We start from the raw sequence: 21102 nt of genomic DNA on the forward strand, positions 1-21102 counted from the left end.
AAGAATGTGTAGTCTGTGAATTTGGGATGGAATGTTCTGTAGATGTCTGTTAGATCTAAGTATTCTGTGGTTTTGTTGAGCTCTCTTACTTCCTGTTGAGTTTCTGTTTGGATGATTTGTCTATTACTGATAATGGTGTATTGAAGTCCCCATCTATGATGGTGTTAGTGGTTATTTCTGTTTTATTGTCAAGTAGGTTTTTTTTTTTTTATGAACTGTGGTGCTCCTGACTTTGGTGCATAAAGATTTATGATTGTGATATCCTCTTGATGGATCATTCCCTTGATAAGTAAAAAGTGACCTTTTTGTCTTTTTTGGTTATTTTTGGTTTGAAGTCTATTTTAACCGATATTAATATAGCTATGCCTGCTTGTTTCTTATACCCATTTGCTTGGAATATTGTTTTCCACCCTTTTTGATTGAGATTGTCTATCTTCAATGGTGAGGTGGGTTTCTTATAGACAACTGATTGAGGGGCCTAATTTTCTGACCCATCCTGTTAGCTTGTGTCTCATGATGGGTGAATTAATGTTATTCATATTTAGGGTAATGTATGTGAGATTCGATTTGTTCCCTGCCATATTGTGTTTGTACATGTGGTTTGGTGTTTTCATGGAGTTTGAAGTTTTTTGTGTCTTCTCTGTGTTTGGTTATTGTGATCTGCTTCTTATAGGCACTTGAGTTTGATTATTTGATTCTTCTGTGTGGAGAATTTCCTGAAATACTCTCTGTAGGTTTGGTTTTGTGTTCATATAATTGTAAAGCTAAGTTTTGCCATGGAAAGTTTTTTACCATCTGTTATGAGGAATACTTTTTGGGGGTAGAGTAGTTTGGGTTGGAAACTATCTTCAAGCAAGGCAATCAGTAAATCCATTTTTTCCCCCTCTGCACCCTCTATTGGAGATTGATCTCCCCTAAAAGACCCAGTGAACCCTTAAAGCCTTTCTTTCATGGGGAGATTCAATGAAGTTAGGTGGTTGCCCTCTTGAACAGATGTCCAGCCCATGACTTAAAATATATATGTATATATGCCATTCAAATCTCTTGCCACTGCAAATGATCTACAAATTCATGTGCCCGCTACTTTGTGCCTCTGGTTTTACATGGGTATTGGGAAATCTAACAAGGGATGACAGATTTTGAAACAAAGCACCTTTAACCACTGAGCCATTACTTCAGTTCCAGATCATACAAAACTGTAAGGAATTTTATTCCAAGTCATATGAAGCATATACTTGTGTGACTTGGTGAAAACTAATACTTTGAGACTGATATTAGTGATTGAGAATGCAAAAAGGAAAACAAGTTTAAAAGCCCAGAAGAATCACTTTCCTTTCTCAGAATCTCTTATAAATGAAAATAAAAATGACTATATTTCAGGATAAATTATTATCTCAAAAATTTTGAGGTAAATGAGATATATTAATAATATATCACAAGCATTTTTCTTTTAGTGTTTACATTTTCTTGACCATAACAATGCAAGGTACATATGTAATTGTGCACTGTCTGGTTGCCCTGAATAATTTGCAGTGAAGATATTTGAAATTTTTTAAATTATCACTATATTTTATTTTTATGATATCTTGGGAAATGAGTCATTCTGGAAACCTCAAATATATACTGATACAAGCAATAAAATTTATGTCTGTTATCAGGGAATGGTGCACATTCCTTTAATCCCAGCACTTGGGAGGCAGAGGTAGGAGGATCACCATGAGTTCGAGGCCACCCTGAGACTACATAGTGAATTCCAGGTCAGCCTGAGCTGTAGTGAGATCCTACCTCAAAAATATTTTAAATGGAAACACTTCTTCTCTACAGTATGTAGTCCCCTAATTTTTTGAGCATGCAGTATGAAAAACAATTATTTTATAAGATTGTGTCATGATGATACAAATGATATGGTGATATAGTATTTGTATAAAAGTCTTTATCCCCTCATTAAAAGACGTCATTCTTATATCTGCTTTTTGTAGTTTTTCTCCTACTCCTGGTTATATGCTGTCATTTGTTGTGCAGCTCCATTTTGATGGTCTATTTCTGGATTTTGGTGTTATTCATTGATTTACTTCCCATCTGATGAAAGACTAGAGATTTTACAGAAAAGCCCAAGAAGCTCATCATTTGGGCTTCACCATGTAGCTTTGAATCATTTATTTTCCTTATGGTTCAAGATGAAGTTCATATGGTAGTTAAATGGATTTTTAATTTTGCACCCTATGAACTGAGGAGTAGTAGAATAGAAAGTTCCATTAACATCAGTCCCTCTGATGACTAAATGTGGTGGTACACAGTTTTAAATCCAACACTCAGGAGTTAGTTTCGTGTTACTGAATAAATACCTGACTAGAAACACCTTACGGGAGAAAAGGAGTTTATTTGAGGCTTAAAGAATCCAGAAGGGAAGTTCCATCAATGGTGGAAGAAGCTGGCTCACTTCTAAAGATACAACCACAGGAATCCTAGCTACAGATGTTTGGGTGCCTGTGTGTGAAGGAAAAAGCTTAGTAGCAGAGGCCAGTAAGCTAGAAAAGAGATATAAAGGAAGGGAGGGGGTACTTAATAGGATGGCATTGTATATATGTAAGTAGAAGAATAGATTCATGGGGGTTAAAAGGCCCAAGGTGAGGTCAGGGGAAGTGTTGGAGTAAAGGAAAGGTGGAGGGATGGCTAACCAAAATCTAAGAGGATATAAATAAACCATATGAATCCTACTTTTTTGGACAATGGAACACTCAGGAGACATTGATTGTTGCTAGAAAATTTTCAGTGCCAGGGATGGGATATCTTCCAGTAAGTTGCTTTCCAGGGAGGTCCCTGATATCTCCAAAACATTACAGGCCATTGCTGAGGCCCTTGGTTTCCCACCAGGAATAGATGGTAAGACCCTATTGCTGAAGACTCCACATACTTGGGCTGCACAGCCACTGAGAAATACTGCTGGAACTGAGCTCATAACCTCCTCCATGTAGATCAGCTGACAGAAAAGCTGGAAGAAACCATTCTGCATGTAGGACAATGGGAGAAAGAGAAATCACCAGTGAACATACTAAACAGTGGACACTGCAAGCCTCATATTTGGCCAGCCAGGCCAAATGAGCCAATGGGTGTAATAGTGGCATGTCTATCATGGTTGAAACCAACTGTCTTCTAATTGGACTGGAGGCCTGCTCCATGGAAGGGAATACATCCCTGATACTGAAAACTTAAAACAGGGGTAGCCATATGCCCTAGGGGTATAATGCCTGCTTCTGTCTGGCTAAATGTTTATACTATGCTTATCAAACTGCCCAGTAAACACTTCTCTTAATGTCCATACCCTTATATTAATGCTACTCTCACTTTGGGTAGAGAATCTTCTCTTTTCAGATGGCAGTGACCTTGGGACGACTCAGAAGGTATCATGGTGCTAGAAGGAAATGACTGCAGTGCTCAGTACTGCAATATCTCTATCACAAAGTTCCAAAGTTCAGGGGCTAATTCAGAGGAGGTGGCAGAAAGAATGTAAGGGCCAAATGAAGGGTAGGACTCCTTACAATGTGCTCCCTCCAGACACAATGGCCTGGATATCCATGACCTCACAATGCCTGACACTACCTACCCAATACCATCATAAGGGGAGGAAAAGATCATGACATCAAAATAAAAGAGAGACTGATTGAGAATGGCAGGGGATATAATGGATAATGGCATTTCAAAGGGGAAAGTGGGGGGTTATTACCATGGGATTTTTTTTTTATAATCATGGAAGTTGTTAATAAAGAGAGAAAAAAGAAAACAAGAACAGCAAGCACCAACAGCCAGGAAACACCAACAGCAAGAGCTCAAAATGATTTTTTCACACTTTGGGGTTGGACTAACAGATTCACCTCCAGTTACATACCTCTTCCCCAAAAAGGGTTACATCAGCTGGAGACTCCAGTTGCAAGATCAATCTCAATCAAAAATTCCTGATTCTAGCTGGGTGTGGTGGCACATGCTTTTAATCCCAGCACTAGGGAGGCAGAGGTAGGAGGATCGCTGTGAGTTCAAGGCCACCCTGAGACTACAGAATGAATTCCAGGTCAGCCTGAGCTAGAGTGAGACCTTACCTCAAAAAAAAAAAATCCTGATTCTATGGGGCCACACACTCAAACTACCAGCGCTGGTGAGTTTAAAGTCAGCCTAGGTTCCATAATGAGACCAAATTTCATGTTAGCATATGATTGTGAATTATAATTTATAACACCAAATATTTCATAAACAAAACAATTGAAATATGTGATGAAATATTAAACTGATTTTAACAATACAGAAGAAGTAGTGTTGGGGTTGAGAGAAGGATAAAGTTCAAAGTTGTAGAGGGTTTTTATTTTTGGGAAAAGGTCTTTTGTAGCATAAGCTGGACTCTAACTAGCTATACAATTGAGAATGGTCTTGAACTTCTGATGCTGCTGCCTCCAACTCCCCAGTGCTGGAATTATAGGTCTGTGCCACCATACTCAGTTTTATGCAGTATGTGGAAATATCACACCCATGGCTTTGTGAATGATAGTCAACCACTCTACCTAGTGAGACATTTCACAGACCCATGTAGTATAGTTTGGAGAATCTGGAGTATTCTACTCTTAGATTATTTTATCAGTTTTAGTATACCATTGATAAAGAAAAGAAGCCAGTAGACCAAGTTCACCACTGCTAATTTTACAGAGGAATTGTTTTATTCTCGAATGTCTGCATAAAATGCAGGCAAGTCTTCTCTTTCTGAGTCAATTACAGAGGACAAAGAATATGGAAGAGGGAAAATTTATTTAGCTCATTTAATATACACTATGTACTCCACGAACACATGAAGCAAATTTTCATCCTTTTTATTTTTCCAGCTTCCAGAAAAATAACTGGGGACATAATAAGGACTCAAATGAGCTGTAGTGTATCTACTCCAACATCTACTTTCTTAATATTTTTTTATGAATTTTATATTACAGGGTGATTACCCTTAACCTGAAAACTTGAATTTCCCCAAATTCTGAAACGTTTTAGGTGCCAACATGATATCCAAATTAAAAATTCCTAATCTGAACTTGAGTAACAAGTTGCAGTTAAAACACAGGTGCATTAAAATACTAAAAATTACCTTCAGGCTATATGTAAAAGGAATATAGGAAACATAAGAGAATTTGGTTTTACCCTTGGTTCTCATTCCCAAAATAGCACAATTAGTATATGTAAATGTTTTTTAAATACAGAAGTAAACTCATAAATCAGAAGTACCTATGGTCTCAACTGATGTCAAATACTTAATGAACAATACTTAACCTGTATTATGTTTTATGTTTGTTTTGTTTTATTTTCCAAGACCGTTTGTTGGTATGTAGCCCTTAATGGCCTAGATCTCACTCTGTTGACAAGGCTGGCTTTCAAATAATGAGTCAGGCATCTTCCTGTCTCTGCCTCCCAAGTGATGGGATTACAAGTGTACACCACGACAATTGTCTATTTCTTTTTCTAAAAAGAACACTAATGAAGCAGTTTCGGTCTGATGATTTCATGAAAGGAAAAAAAAAAGTGAAATTTAAACTCATTTGATTAAACGCATACAGTAAATTATTGTATTTGCTCCAAAAGGGATATTGGTTATTTTTATCTTTCAAAAATTTGGTCCAATTATTTTAACTTGCTGAGTCTTAATAATGTCAATACTTTTAAAGTACATGTTTTAGCATCTTTAAGACCTGTTGTTGTGATGCCCTCTCCCTTATTCTTCATTTGGACAAGGTTTTTTCATTTCTTTGGCTATATAGATGTTTTTCAGAATTTTTGCATTCTTTTTTTTTAATTTTTTATTTATTTATTTGAGAGTGACAGACACAGAGAGAAAGACAGGTAGAGGGAGAGAGAGAGAATGGGCGTGCCAGGGCTTCCAGCCTCTGCAAACGAACTCCAGACGCGTGCGCCCCCTTGTGCATCTGGCTAACGTGGGACCTGGGGAACCGAGCCTCGAACCGGGGTCCTTAGGCTTCACAGGCACGCGCTTAACCGCTAAGCCATCTCTCCGGCCCAATTTTTGCATTCTTAATTGTGTTTTTCTGTTTTCTATTTCATTTAACTCTTCCATTAATTATTTCTTTCTTTAACCTTGTATTGGGACTATTTTTCTCCTACTTTGGTTTGTCAAAATAATGCTTAAGTAATACGTTTTCAAGCTTTCAATTTGTCTACTATATATGTTTTAATGCTATTATTTATTTTTTAAGCATAAATGTAAGTGATTCCCAGTTACTTTAAAATTTTGCCATATAATTTTCACTAACAATTAAGCACTTTCTAATTTCCATAGTGATTTTTTCTTTGAACTATTGATTACTTACAAATATGTTGTTTAGTGTTTGAGTATTTGGTGATTTCCTAGACAGTTCTCTAGTTATTCTTAGTTTCATAGCATTATAACTAGAGAACATCCTTTCTACTATTTTGAATTTTAAATTTGATAGCTTAATGTCTCCAAATATAATCCTTGTAGATAAAACTACTGTGTGTGCCTTGGAATAATGTGCATTATTCTGTCACTCCATGGATTGTACTAGTTAATTATGATAAATTGGTTGGGAGAGACATTAAGTCTTAAAACTGTTACAGGTTATGTATGTATGAATGTGTGTGTGTATGTCTGGGGAGAGAGAATAGTTTGGTTGCAAAGTTTTATATCTCCTATTCCTTATATTTTTTTGAAAATTTTTATTTATTTATTTAAGAATGACAGAGAGAAAGAGGCAGATAGAGAGAGGGAGAGAGAGAGAGAATGGGCACGCCAGGGCCTTCAGCCACTGCAAATGAACTCCAGATGCATGTGGGTCCTGAGGAGTTGAGCCTCAAACAGGGGTCCTTAGGCTTCACAGGAAAGTGTTTAACCACCAAGCCATCTCTCCAGCCCCTATTCCTTATTTTATACCATACCTAGAAGAAAAATTTCCAGTATGTAAGATGCTTTTTAGGAGTTAGGACAAATTTCCCTAAGTTCACCATCTAGTGGTAAGTAGGTAATACTGTATATTCACACACAGGCATATAGTGTAGAAACACTACACAAACATATGTATTTAATTAACTAAAGGGTGAAAACATAAATTTATTCACCACAGAGAAAAAGGAAATATTGTAAACTATTGATAAGCCTTTAAATGAAGAGAGGCATTATATAAAACAGCATTAAAGTTCCTCAAAATTTAAAATAGTGCTATCATATTTTTTCCAATATCGTTACTGAGCATATATCCAAAGGAACTGAGTTTTGCAAGGTAAAGAGATCTGCATTTCTATGTTCAATGTGCCATTATTCACAATAGCCAAGTTATATTGAAATCAATTCAAATGTCTATGATGGTGACTAAATAAAGGAAGTATGTTATGGATACCCACTAACACATTATTTAACAATATCTAAGAAGAAAATCTTATCATTTGCAACAACATGGATGAAAATAGAGGGTATTTTGCTAAGTGAAACAAGCCAGATATAGGAAAACAAACTCTGCATTATCATGCTTGTGGTGGTTTGATTCAGGTGTCCCCCATAAACTTAGGTGTTCTGAATGCTAGGTTCCCAGCTGATGGAGATTTGGGAATTAATGCCTCCTGGAGGGAGTGTATTGTTGGGGGCGGGCTTATGGGCTTTATACCAGTTTCCCCATGCCAGTGTTTGGCACACCCTCCTGTTGCTGTGTCCCACCTTATGTTGGCCAGGGGGTGATGTCCATCCTCTGCTCATGTCATCATTTTCCCCTGCCATCGTGGAGCTTCCCCTCAAGCCTGTAAGCCAAAATAAAACTCTTTTTCCCAGAAGCTGCTCTTGGTTGGGTGATTTCTACCAGCAATGTGAACCAGACTGCAACAGTAAAGTGGTACCGAGGAGTGGGGTTGCTGCTAGACACCTGACTGTGTGGCTTTGGTCTTTTGGAGCTGATTTTCAAGAGGAATGTGGCAGGATTTGAAACCTTGGCCTAAGAGATGCTTTGCAGTGCTGTAAGTTCAGCTTGATGAATTAGATTATGACTTCACAAACCAAAAGTTAACAATTTCTGAAGTAGGTAGAATTATGCCCTCTCCGCTTCTCACATATGTTTGTGTTCTAATTCCTAAAAACTGTGGTTGTTAGGTTATATGGGGAAAAAATGTTAATCAAGATTGCTGGTAGAATTAATGTTCCTAATCAGGTAACCATAAAATAAGATTGTTACGTATTATCTGATCAGGATCATACAATCGCAGAGTCCTTAGTCATGCAGGTAGAGGCAGATAAGCTAGCATTAGAGTGATACAATGTGAGAAGCTTTCAGATATTGCTTATTCTAAAGATTGAAGAAGGCCATAAGACAATGTGGGTATTCTCTAGAATTTCAAAGAGGCAAGGAAATGGATTCTTCTCTTGAGATTCTAGGAAAGAGCTTATGAACTGATTTTACCCCATGAGACCCATTTGATATTTCTGACTGCCACAAACATAAACATCTATTATCACAGCTTTTTGAGATAAAGTATTGTTTTATAGCCCACACTCAGTTAAACTTGTGATTCTTCTGCCTCAGCCTCCCAAGTGCTGAGGTTATAGGATAACCCACAATACTTGGCCAAATTTATGTTATCTTAACCAGTAATTGTGTGGTAAATTGTTCCAACAGTGACCAGAAAACCTTAAAAAAAAACTGTTTTATTTCTTTTTGCCATGATAGTGACTGTGCCCTAGTATGTATTTCTGTGACACTTTGATGACAAATCAAGTTAATTAGGATAAATGTCATTTCAATGTTGAGGCCATTCCCAAATTCATAAATGTTACCTATAACATAGCTGTAGCTATTCTTCCAATAACAATGTTGACTCCACAACGGAGCAAAGCTAATCTATGTTAGTCAGAAAAAAAACACTATAGTTACACATGTGTGAAAGTGAAATAAAAAAAAGCAAATTCAGTTTTATCTAGGACTATCAGCTTGTAAAAGTCAAGGCTGCTCAGGAAAGAAAGATTTCACTTTTATCAGTGTTTCTAAGAGATTAATGTGCATATAGACATACTGAGGATCTCACTAAAATGCAAATGATGATTCAGTTGTCTGGAAGAGAGCCAGAGATTTGCAGTTTATAAACACCTCTCAGGAGATTTCTATGCTGTCACTCCATAGAAAAATTTTGAATATCAAAAATTTAGTAGATACAAATGCACCAAACACAAGCAGAATAGTAAATTGCTTCCACAACACGTTCACAAATAAATTTTAAGAATGAATCTTACATTATTACTAGCTAAATTATAAAAACCTTCAAACTTACCTCCAGATTCTTTTAACCATTTATCAGTGATAAACTCAAAAGCCTAAACAATAAAAAGTCAAACAACCCACTCACAAAATGGGGCAAAGAAGTGGGCAGGGAGTTCTCAGAGGAAGAAATACAAATGGCAAATACACACTTAAGAAAAAGGGCATCATGCCTACTCATCAGGGAAATGCAAATTAAAACAACTTCCACCTATAATTAAAACAAATTCCACCTATAGCAAACATTAAAAATCAAATGAAAATAAATGCTGGTGAGGATATGGAGAAATAGGAACCCCCATCCACTGTTGGTGGGAATGTAAGATGGTACAAACACTTTGGAAAGCAATATGGAGACTCCTAAGATGGTTAACTATAGAGTTGCCACAAGACCCCGTTATTCCATTAATGGGCATTTATCCTAAAAAACTCCATGCATTTGTTCAGAGAGATTTACTCAACCATATTTATAGCTGCTCAATTCTTAACAACTAAGAGCTGGAATCAACCCAGATGTCCATCATTAGACGAATGAATAACCAAGATGTGGTATAGCTACATAATGGAATTGTACAGAGCAATAAGGAAAAAAAAATGACACATTAAAATTTGAAGAAAAATGATAGAACCCGGAACAGATCATTCTCAGTGAACTCAACTGATCACAAAAAAATAATCACCACATAGTCTCACTCATCTACGGCTCCTAACCTGAATCTACCTGAAATGCTGAAAATACCCTATAAGCATCTCAAGGACCAGACAATAGGGTGGGTGGGGAGGGAGGGGAGGTTAATGGTGGCCATGGGGGCCACAAAACTGGACCCAATTGGCAATGGTATCACAAAATTCTGCATCCTAAAAGACAAACTAGATGGTTGAACCTTCATCAGGCCCTTAGAGGGAATACCTAAATCACAATGCCCTGGAGAGAATATGATGAAAATTGACCTTAATCTTTTCTGTTTCCCCCACACCCTGTTCCTCTTCTCTAAGTTCTCTGTATTTCTTTTATGTTACTATCTTGGGCTGGAGAGATGGCTTAGCGGTTAAGCACTTGCCTGTGAAGCCTATGGACCCCGGTTCGAGGCTCGGTTCCCAGGTTCCACGTTAGCCAGATGCACAAGGGGGCGCATGGCTGGAGTTCGTTTGCAGAGGCTGGAAGCCCTGGCATGCTCATTCTCTCTCTCTCCCTCTATCTGTCTTTCTCTCTCTGTGTGTTGCTCTTAAATAAATAAATAAATAAATAAATAAATAAATAAATAAAGTATTTATATTACTATCTTTTTTTTCCCTTCTCTTCTTGGATGCTGACCTGTAATTCCCAGTACCAGAATGTGGCTAACATCCACAATGAGCATTGATCAGAGAGGCCTACAAGGTTTCCCAAAAGAAGATAGATTTCTGTCAGAGTACTTGATGACCCACCAAAGGTTAGTGGTAAGATCCTACTGCTGAAGACACAATATGCTGTTGGTAGGTAACATGGAGCGACCTGGATGGAATCTGGAAGAGTGTCAGTTCCCAGAGAGTTAGCTCATCTATTGCCAGAAGGTGCTACATGAGCGACTGGGGGAAAATGACCAACATCTGTCCAAGAAACTCATAATCTAAACTATTCAGTAGCAAACAACATGACATGATGCTCACCTAAGTACAATAGTGGTGCACAGCCACGTTGGGAAACCAACTGCTCTTGATTTGGTTAATTGATCTGCTCAGTGGAACATAACACGTAACTGGAGCTGGGAAACAAGTCAGAACCATATCCAAAATGAGCCTGCTCTCCAGTATCAAGCTCCCACCAATCATGGGCTACAAGAGGACCTACACATATTAAATTCTCTCTAAAAATTCAAAGGTTATCCCATTTATCTGGTACTAACTTCATTCGACATTGGAAAATTTGCTTCTCTTTTTCAGATGGATGTAGATTCTAACAAACAAACCAGCCCATCATACCTCAAAAGGTCACCAGCTGAAACTAAGAATAATTGGTGAAACAAGCAAGGGTGCTATTTTCTTGATGAACCTGGTTCCAGCACAAGAGTGAAGGAGACAGACACAGAGAACAATCACCTCCTACCAAATCAGATATCCAGAGACACAGAGGCTCCCAATACCTCATCATTGAAGCAGATTTACAATGAACCCAACATGACTCAGGGAAATTCGTGGAAGAAGGGGTTGAAAGAATGTTAGTGCCACACATTGGGTCATTATGTAGAGAGACATTGCCTCTTACCCATAACTGATGGCTATCCCCACAATGCACAACCCATATTCCCCAAGGAGAAGGATCCCTGAGGAAAGGGGAGTACAGGGAGGAGGCTAAAAATGGTGCCAACATGACTGTATACACTGTGTACATAATTAATAAAAAAAGGATGGAGGTTCTAAACAAAATGATAGAATGATACTTTAATAACTAACATATATGTTCAAAAACATCTCATCATACACTTGACTTAGAATAGAGGCTTAGTCAAGGCTAAGAAGTCAAATACCTAATGTAATACTAACCACTAACACAGAAAACATTATTTTAGGTTTACTTATTTACTTATGAGAGACACACACACACACACACACACACACACACCCAGAGAGAGAGAGAGAGAGAGAGAGAGAGAGAGGGAGGGAGAGGGAGAGGGAGAGAGAATGGGCCTCCCAAGGCCTCTAGCCACTACAGATGAACTCCAGACACATTCATCACCTGTGCATCTGGCTTTATGTGGGTACTGGTAAATAGAACCTGGGTCCTTTGGCTTTGCTGACAAGTGTCTTAAACACTAAGCCATCTCTCCAGCCAAGAAGACATTTATTATTCCACATTTCCCAGTGCCCCAGGTCTCTTCCAGCCATTACTCTTTCAAGATTTCCAAACAAAAAGTTGTTGGTATAGGAAAGAATGCAGCTAGTTTGAAGAAGGGTCTCACACAATTACATTCTCAAATGGTGCACCTATTCCTATCCATAATACTGATAACAGTAGATGTAGCTAACCAAATAAGTAGGGATTCAAGCAATAAATTAGTGCAGAAGAAAACATATAGTCTTACAATATACTGGTTTATAAATCTTACTGAGGAAATGTTTTCAACACTGGTTGGTTTGACATTAGGAAAGGATATGGGTCTATGTATCTCATTCCCTTTGAAGCCAGTGAAGGTTGCCACAATGCTCTCTTTCCCCTAAACCTCAGATATTTTTGGACGTCTTTTTTTGTGGGGGGCTGCTTCAAGGTAGGGTCTCACTCTAGCCCAGGCTGACCTGGAATTCACTATGTAGTCTCAGGGTTACATTGAACTCACGGTTGTTGGGCCTTGAGGGCCAGGTCATGAGGCCTAGTGGAACTTCCTGAGCCTAGCTAAAGTTTAGTGATCTGCCTCTTGCCAGCTAGGACTCAGCCTAAAGGCTCCTTGCCTGCTACTTGCGTGCAGGAGTTGGAATTATCATTTCAATAGTCACAGTTTACTATTGGCCCTTTAATAACTAACATATATGCTATGCTAACATCTGGGAGGAACCAGCGGGATTGGTCCCTCCTCTGCACTACCTACCCACCAGGGAGGAGCCTGGTCTCTGGGGCCTAATGTGGGGCTCTGGGAACCCACCAGACTAGTGGCCCATGAGAGGCATTCATTGAGGAGGTCAATCGTGTGCAGGTGAGCGTACCCTCATAAGTTATGAGGCAGTCTTCATATTTAATGGGCTAAACTTTGCTTCAAAAACCTGTACTTGTTTGTCAACATCTCTTCATTCTCTTTCTCTTTCCTTTCACTTTCAGTTCGCAGGCAAGCTGCATCTGCAGCTTTTGTTTACCTATCTTCTGGATCCTTGTGGTTGTGTTGTACTTGTGTGTCTGTGGTTTGCTATTGCCCAGATTTTATGGACATTTCTCTCTCAATTTTATAATATGGGACAATTTATCTCTAAATCCAACCCTGCCTTAGAATCTCTCAGAGCACTCCTAAAGACTAGAGGGCTTAATTTGACCGATAATCAGGCTTGACAGAACTGGGATTGCCTTCTTAAGCTGGTGCCATGGCTGCCGGAAGAAAATCTCTTTGATTGGGACACGTGCAATAAGGTAGAGTCCCTTGTTTGTCGGGCACATGTGGAGAAGGGTCAAATACCCCCCTCAGGGGTCCTCCCTACGATCTCGCCCTTCAAGGACTGCTTCCCTCCAAGGCCAACCAAACAAACAAAAGAAAGAGAAAAAAGACAGTATACAGCCTGATCCGGCTACTCCTCCTGGAGATACAACTTTAAAAACCCCAGAAAAGGGTACATCTTTATACCCTTCACTTGAACCCTTTGAGAGTGCTCTCTGGCCTTCCAGGGAACCTCCTACATCGACGAACCCTTTCTGGAACCTCTCAGCCCCTGATTCATATTTGGCTGCCAAGCTGCCAAAAAACAAAGCTACTTTTTTTATTTCCCATCAATCTAAATCCTGAGGGCAATCGCCCTGCTGCCTGATATCCGTGGGAAGCTCAGGACCTTAAGGAGCTTTAAAAGGCCATCTTGGAGGATGGACCCAACTCTCCTTGGGCTGAGATCCTATTACAGGGACTTGCCCATAAACCTTGTACAACCCAAGAATAGACAAATCTAGTCTGGGCTGTCTTGTCGGGTCCCCTGTACATTAAGTGATGTGCCTTTTTAAAAGATGAGTGCCATACACAGGCAGAACAAAACCAAAGTCAACAGACGCCTGTGCTGATAACTTTGGGGATGCTTTCTGGTACCTCTGATCAATATGCTACAGGCACTCAACAGGCGGCTATCCCTGACCCATATAGGGACCAGGTAAGGGCACTGGGCTCAGCAGCATGGAAAAGGCTTGATGAGGGACCCTTTAAAACCCCCTTATGGATATTACTCAGAAACCATCTGAGGACTTGGCTACATTTATAGATAGAGTGGAAAAAAGCCTCCAAAGAAAATTTCCCCCAGGTGCATTATGGGATCAGTTTACTAGAATGTTGGTCTGGGATGGGATGATGGCTGATCACCGCCTTGCCTGTGTGGGTCTCAAGGACAACTCCATGAGTAGCTGGATTGTAGCCACCAAGGATGTTGGCACTATCTCCCATCAGGCTAGGGCCATGGCTGTCACCCTTCAGGAAAATAACCACAGAGATTTGGCCACTATGATCTGCACATTACAGTTAAATCCTAAAAAATCAACATGTTTCAGGTACAGGAACGAGGGCATAAATCAGGAATCGTCCTGGACAAGATTAAGAGGCTCTAGGAAGACATGGGGAGGAGGCGGCGGGACCTCCAGAACAGCCCACTGTGGACGGGCTTACATGGCTTCTTACCGTACCTCCTCCCTTATCTTAGGCCCCTCCTTCCCCTCCTCCTTATCCTCATTGTCAGGCCTTGTGTAATTAACAAAATTACACAATTCATTCACCAATGGCTAGAGGCAATAAAATTCCATCAGGTAGAGATACATTACCACAGGCTGGCAACTCAGGAATTAAGTTCCTCATATGACCCACTGCCACCTCCTCTGCCCTCCATGTGTCCAATGACGGGTAAGATCTCAGACTGACTGAGACAACCTAAGACAGGCCATGGAGTGGGTTCTCAGCAAGCTAAACACCTGGTACCCAGTGATGGGTAAGATCCCTAGAGGGGGACAATTTAAGACAGGGGCCATGGTGACTAATGACCTTACAAAAACAAAAGGGGGAGATGTTGGGCCTTGAGAGGCCCAGGCGTGAGGCCTAGTGGAATGTTCTGAGCCTAGCTAATGTTTGGTGATCTGCCTCTGGCCAGCTAGGACTCAGCAAGATGCCTAATGGCTTCTTGCCTGATACTTCCGCACAGGAGTTGGAATTATCATTTCAATAGTCACAGTTTACTATTGATCCTTACCTTTCCCCCATCCTAGAATCCCCAACTTCATTCCCAACATTATGTAGGCAACTGCTTGTAACAATAAAGTGAGTTCCTGCTTCGACAAGACTCCCGACTCAGTGTGGTTTTTCTCCGGTGACTAGGAGAGGTTCTGAGTTGTATGACGTTCATCCTTCTCCTCAACCCCTTGGGAGGAACCAGCGGGCCTGGTCCCTCCTCAGCACAACCTACCCACCAGGGAGGAGCCCAGCACATGGTGATCCTCCTACCTCTGCCTCCTGAGTGCTGGGATTAAAGGCATGCACCACCATGCTTGGCACTACCCTCAGATATATTTCTTGAGGTCACAGATAAATGTTTTTGTATGTGTCCTTAACCTTTTGCATTTTTATTTTTTTCTCAGCATTAAGATTTTTGTAACATATAAAAAATATCTGAGGTTAGTGCCAAGCATGGTGGTGCATGTCTTTAATCCCAGTGCAAAAATTTGGGGGAAATGAAAATAGATTCTATTCCACCTCCCTGACTTATAACCTATCAGCTTAGCAGTCAAGTTCTAAGAGTTAAGAATTATTTCCTGCATTTCCAAGCTCTGCCATTTCCCAGTTGTGTGACCCTGCACAATAACCATGCCCAAATACTTGTCTGCACGGAAACAAAATGTCTATTAAGGGTATGTAAATCACATATTTGCAAGGCTGTGTTAAATACTTTAAACTAAATTGTCTTCAATTCCAAGGAAAGAGAAGCTAAGGAGACTTTTCCTGATATTATTGTCACACTGACAAATAAGAGATTTAAATATAAGCATTAACTCAAGTAGAGATGAATCAAATTTTGAAATAATAGGAGATCTAGGAGCAGGATAGCTACTATGGTAGATTTTTAGAGATGGCAGATGTAAAATTCAGTAATTTATTTACTGTTGTATATCCTGTTGCAGTAACCCTGATTGCATGATCCAACACAGGCAGTGGTTCTATTAGTTGTGCCTAGGACGACTGTACATACATGTTTCACCTCTGGTCTTTACATTTGTTTTTAAGACTGGAAAGGTTTCAGGGTGTCAGTGTCAGTTTCTAAACATGTTAAAAGTTTCCACCTGAGTGAGTGTGTATGTGTGTGTGTGTGTGTGTGTGTGTGTGTTGCTAGGGAACAAAGGGTCTCATTTTACTAGGCTAGTGCTCTGCTGTGCACTACATCTCTAACCATTGTACTCTCAGCACCTTTCTTAAATAGATTTAATCTGTCTAGAATTATCATCTCTTGCTTCAAAACCAGTGTGCCTAACTATAATGTATTCTTTGTGACACCACCTATTTAGCTGACTCCACCTCAAAAAATGAAAACCAACAATTTAAAATTTTGATCCTATTGGGGATTTTATTGTTTAAAAATATAATACTCTCTATATAAAACAATTTTAAAATCAGAAATAATTAAATATTTATTTATTTGACCGAGAAAGGGGGGGGGGGAGAGAGAGAATGGATGCACCAGAGCCTCCAGCCACTGCAAAGGAACTCCAGATGTGTGCACGCCCTTGTGCATCTGAGCATCAAGACTAAAGAGTATTTGAGAAAATACTTAACATAAATGTTACTATATATGATTTCATCAGGCTTAGAAATGGCTGACTCTGTAGAAGTCAAAGGTTTCATGAAAAATAGTACAGCATAAACACACACACACACACACACACATACACACAGAGAGAGAGACAGAGAGAGAGAGAGAGAGAGAGAGAGAGAGACCACTGAGCTAGCATTCTGAAGACATAGATACTAGCTATATCTCTACTAAAAACCTATTATATTACTTAAGCAGAATTTGATGATCAAGAGTCAAACATATCTACATTTGAGTCCTAACTATGACCACTGAGTCTTAGCCATATGGTAAGTCAATAAAGGTGAGCCTCTGTTTTCTCATAAAAAAAAAAAAATTCTTTATAGGCAAGCAAAGAGAGATAGAATAAAGAGAGAGAGAATGGGCATACCAGGGACTCCAGTCACTGAAAACTACAGATGCATGTCCCACTTTGTGCATCTGGTTTTATATGGGTACTGGGGAATTGAACCCAGGTTGTTAGGCTTTGCAGGCAAGTGCCTTAACCACTGAGCAATCCCTCTAGCCCTGTTTTCTCATTCTTTAAGTGTGAAAGGATTAGAAATAATTAGAAAATGTGTCCCAGACATGTTATAATGTTGAAATGTGGTAATGTTTATAAAGATGTTAGCTCAATGCCTTTGCCTCTGAGACATAGACTCCCCATACATAAAATGAGAAAACTGGCTTATCACTCGACAATCCATTCTAGTTCAAACTCTGCAACCTAAATAAAGCCAAACAAGCAATGTTTTCCTATCTTTTACATAGGGATTATAACTTTAAAGGACAAATTCCGCATCCTCATCTTTTATTTTAATCTTTTAATATGTACAGAATATTCTTAAACATCACATTCTTTTTAGTTACTTAACTGAATCATTTTGTTTACTGGTGGGCATGTAAATGTCTAAGAAAATCATATTAATTACTATATGAGCTGGCTACATGCTAAACAGCTTTGCAGGGACTCACATAATTTACATAATAAGAGAAAATGTCAAGGTGAAAGGATTTTCCCTCATAATAAATACCACTCAGAGTTCACTTACATTAATCTATGACAATGACTTTCAAATCTACAAATTAAAATATCCTTCCAGACTGTTTTCTGCCCATATTCCCAAACCACAAACCTTCAAATAATGAGTGAAGAGACAGCTATAGAATCCTCTATATTAAACTATGATTCCATTACTATTCAAGTAAAGCTTGAGCTCTGTAGAACAATAAAGATTGAAGCCCAAGGGTTAAGTAAGTGACAACCAATATATGTAATAACAATTATGGCAATTTTGATGATTAGTTGTGATTCAAGTGACATGCAAATGAAAACTATTAAGGGAAGTCAAAGTAAAACAGCAATTGAAGGTATAATAAAATTTTTAAAAAGTGACTGAGTGGATATCAAGAGAAGATCCATGATGCAATGTCATCAAGGAGAAGCCTAGAGCAATAGGATATTTCTAAATGGCATATTTCAAACTAAGAAAATTACAATGATGTTATGATCTGATGTTATGGCCCCTGGTCTTGTTTATGAGGACCTGTTATGTTTGGAAGCCACACACTGTACAAAATTCTCCATCATATGTTCTCCCTGACTTATAATCAGATATGCTTATTCACTGAAATAACTGTTCTCTGACCCATGATGAGTAAGTATCCACATGTGTTTCTATAGCAATATTACATTGCACCCCAGGGAATTGTTTTATAGAAACAAAAAGAATTTAGATGTTTATAGTTGCTTTGATTAGTCAACCAGGCACTATGAGTAGATGAAAAAGAAGTGAATGGCATGTTCCCAATCCTTAAAGAAAGGTATGAAATCCAGTTATGTGGTCCAGTACAAAAACAACACACACACACATTGGTGTGAGAATTCTAGGAAGGTGATCTACATAAACACTGGGTTAAACTTAGAAGGCACTAATGCAGAGGAATAACTGGAACAAACCTTGCAAAGTAAGTCAGATTTGAATTATGTAGAAGGAAAGGTGCAAGGTAACCTAGGTGAAGAAGAGGGCAATAGTCTAAGAAGAAAGGTTATGAAAGTAGATTATACAAGGAACGTGAAGGAAAGGAATGCCCTAAAGAATAAAGTAAAATTAGTAAAGAAGTATTAGTTGATAAGTAGTCTTGTGGAATGTATTAAGGATGGAGCACAAGTGAAGGAACACTTGCAGGAATCTCCTTTTCTGATTGGAGGGGTACTAATGAGAGTTCAGATTATACATGAAATGAAAGAAAATGACCAAGGTTTGAAAAGTTCTTAGTTGTAAAAACTGGAGAAAAATCCAGATTGTCCTGTGAAATACGAATCTGATCACACTGTGAAATTATAACCATACTAAGCAATTTATCCACCAATGACAGATAGTTTGGGCCTCAAAATTGCTGAGTAGCACAGTTCCTCTCAATAAGGGGATGCTGGGCAAGGTCCTGTATAATAGGTTTTTGACTCAGGTGATACTAGCAGGAAGGACAGCACCAACCGTGAAACAGGAGCTAAAGATTTATGGGCCGAGAAATGATGAAGAAAAGACAAGTAAAATTTATTTCTGAGTCGCCACAACAGACTTCAAAGAGGCTCTCTAAAGTTTAAATATTCAACATTACTGAATGTCATCTGAAAACAGAGTTCCTTGAAGGTTCAAAGTTAAATTCCTCAGAATATCGCCTTGCACCCATTTCAGTTTCTTATCTGTAAACTTTCTATTCCACAAATTCAACTTCTTTCTATCACCTCAAACCTTAATATTTGGAGATTAAGGATTTGCTTTCTCAAATTTATTAGACCCACTCTGTTGCTGGTGCACTCATCATGCCAGATTCAAAGTAAATGGCAAATCCTTCCCCATCAACTCACACTGGAACATCCTAAGGCCAACTCCCTAACCTCTCTCAAAATCAGTCCAAGCAAAGCTCAGCCCCACCCCCTCCAGGGAAACAGAAAAAGCGCCTGCGCAAACCTCCACCCCTATTCTCCTGGTTGTGGGCCTCCCCCTCCAATCCCCCCCCCCCCCCGCCAGATGCTTATGCGCAGGCGCAGAGCTCTAGGTGCGTTTGAGTTAACGCTGTGAGAAATCTACTGTCCAGTGAAATGTAGAAGTGATAGAATTCAACCCGGTCCTTTCTTGGAAAGCAGAGGCGCCTGTTCTCCTTTACTACCCGGCCCAAGTGCATTCCAGACATCTCCCTCCGCGGGAGCCAGGTCCTGCGCTCTATGGCAATGCCCATGGTATCCCCATCCTCAGCTCCTTTCTAACCTCACGTTCCAGCCAGTCTTTGCTCGGAAGGCTAAAGCAGTTGGCTCCCCAGAAACCGCGCTAATTTGTTGGCTGCTTCTTTAGGCCACAGAACCTACGAGCCCCCTATTGGACATAGCATTATCCCTGTGACTTGAAAGCCTCCTTCGCCCTTCACACCCACCCAGGTTTGGCGCCTACCTCGGGCGTGGTGCGGTCACAGAAGAGATCAGAGGATCCAAGATCAGGCCAGTAACTGGGGCAGGAGAATTCCGCGAGATTTTTCGTGGGTCTCCACTGCCGCCTCAGACAATGAAATCAGCGGGTCCTATCATCAATTCTCATCATGATCGTGACGTCACGAAAGACAGCGGCCAATGGGAGCCCGAGATCAGCTCCGGACAGTCCCTGGCCTCAGCCCAGAACCCAAGAGTGAGGAGGAGGGAGGAGAGATGGCTTCCCTTAGTGGAATGCCTCTTCCAAGCACTTACCAGCTGTATCTATGGTCGGGCCTTTCTAATTCTCTCCTTTAATAGCTGTGAACATTCAGCATCCCCATAACTACAGTAGTTTCTTGACAGTCAATTTGAACAGGTGTTACCTGTTCTTCCAACTTCAGATTTGGTTTCAGAAAAATTGCACCATTGTCATTGCCAAATCAAATCATAATATATGGGGTCAATTGACATATATGTGCAGGCAGTTTTGTTTAAATTAGGAAGATTCCCAAGTACCCTTTGTAACTTTTCAGTAACAGAAAATATAGTCATATATGACTGATTGGCTGTGGTGACTAAAACAAGAAAAGATGGGCTCCATCCAACTAGTCTCAATGCCTGTTCTGCCAGAATTTATTTTGTTGATCATCATTACAGGTTAGAAAAAAAAAATGAATGTCCGTCTACATGTTTATTATTCAGTACTCACTTATCCATTCCTCAAATTTACTAGATGCCATGAGAGCCCTAGAATTTTTGGTTGTTGCTGTATAAGAATTTGCAACACCATTTGGAAGATAGAATTAGCCCGCAATAATTCCCAACATTAAAATAAAGTACTGATCATGTGCT

The 21102-nt window shown here is 39.5% G+C and overlaps 1 protein-coding gene across 2 annotated transcripts in view; it reads right to left on the reverse strand.

Moving 5' to 3' along the window:
- The window catches only part of Hdx (highly divergent homeobox), a 144973-nt gene extending 124681 nt beyond the window's left edge, over window positions 1–20292 (reverse strand). The window contains exon 1 of one of the 2 annotated variants that reach the window (XM_004669600.2): window positions 20234–20292. The gene's annotated coding sequence lies outside the window, so the exon portion shown is untranslated. The remainder of the gene's footprint in view (window positions 1–20233) is intronic. The other variant, XM_045140794.1, reaches the window with a different exon arrangement.
- Window positions 20293–21102: the final 810 nt, after the last annotated feature.

The sequence above is a fragment of the Jaculus jaculus genome, chromosome X, assembly GCF_020740685.1.
Source record: "Jaculus jaculus isolate mJacJac1 chromosome X, mJacJac1.mat.Y.cur, whole genome shotgun sequence".
In the NCBI taxonomy this organism is placed as follows: domain Eukaryota; kingdom Metazoa; phylum Chordata; class Mammalia; order Rodentia; family Dipodidae; genus Jaculus; species Jaculus jaculus.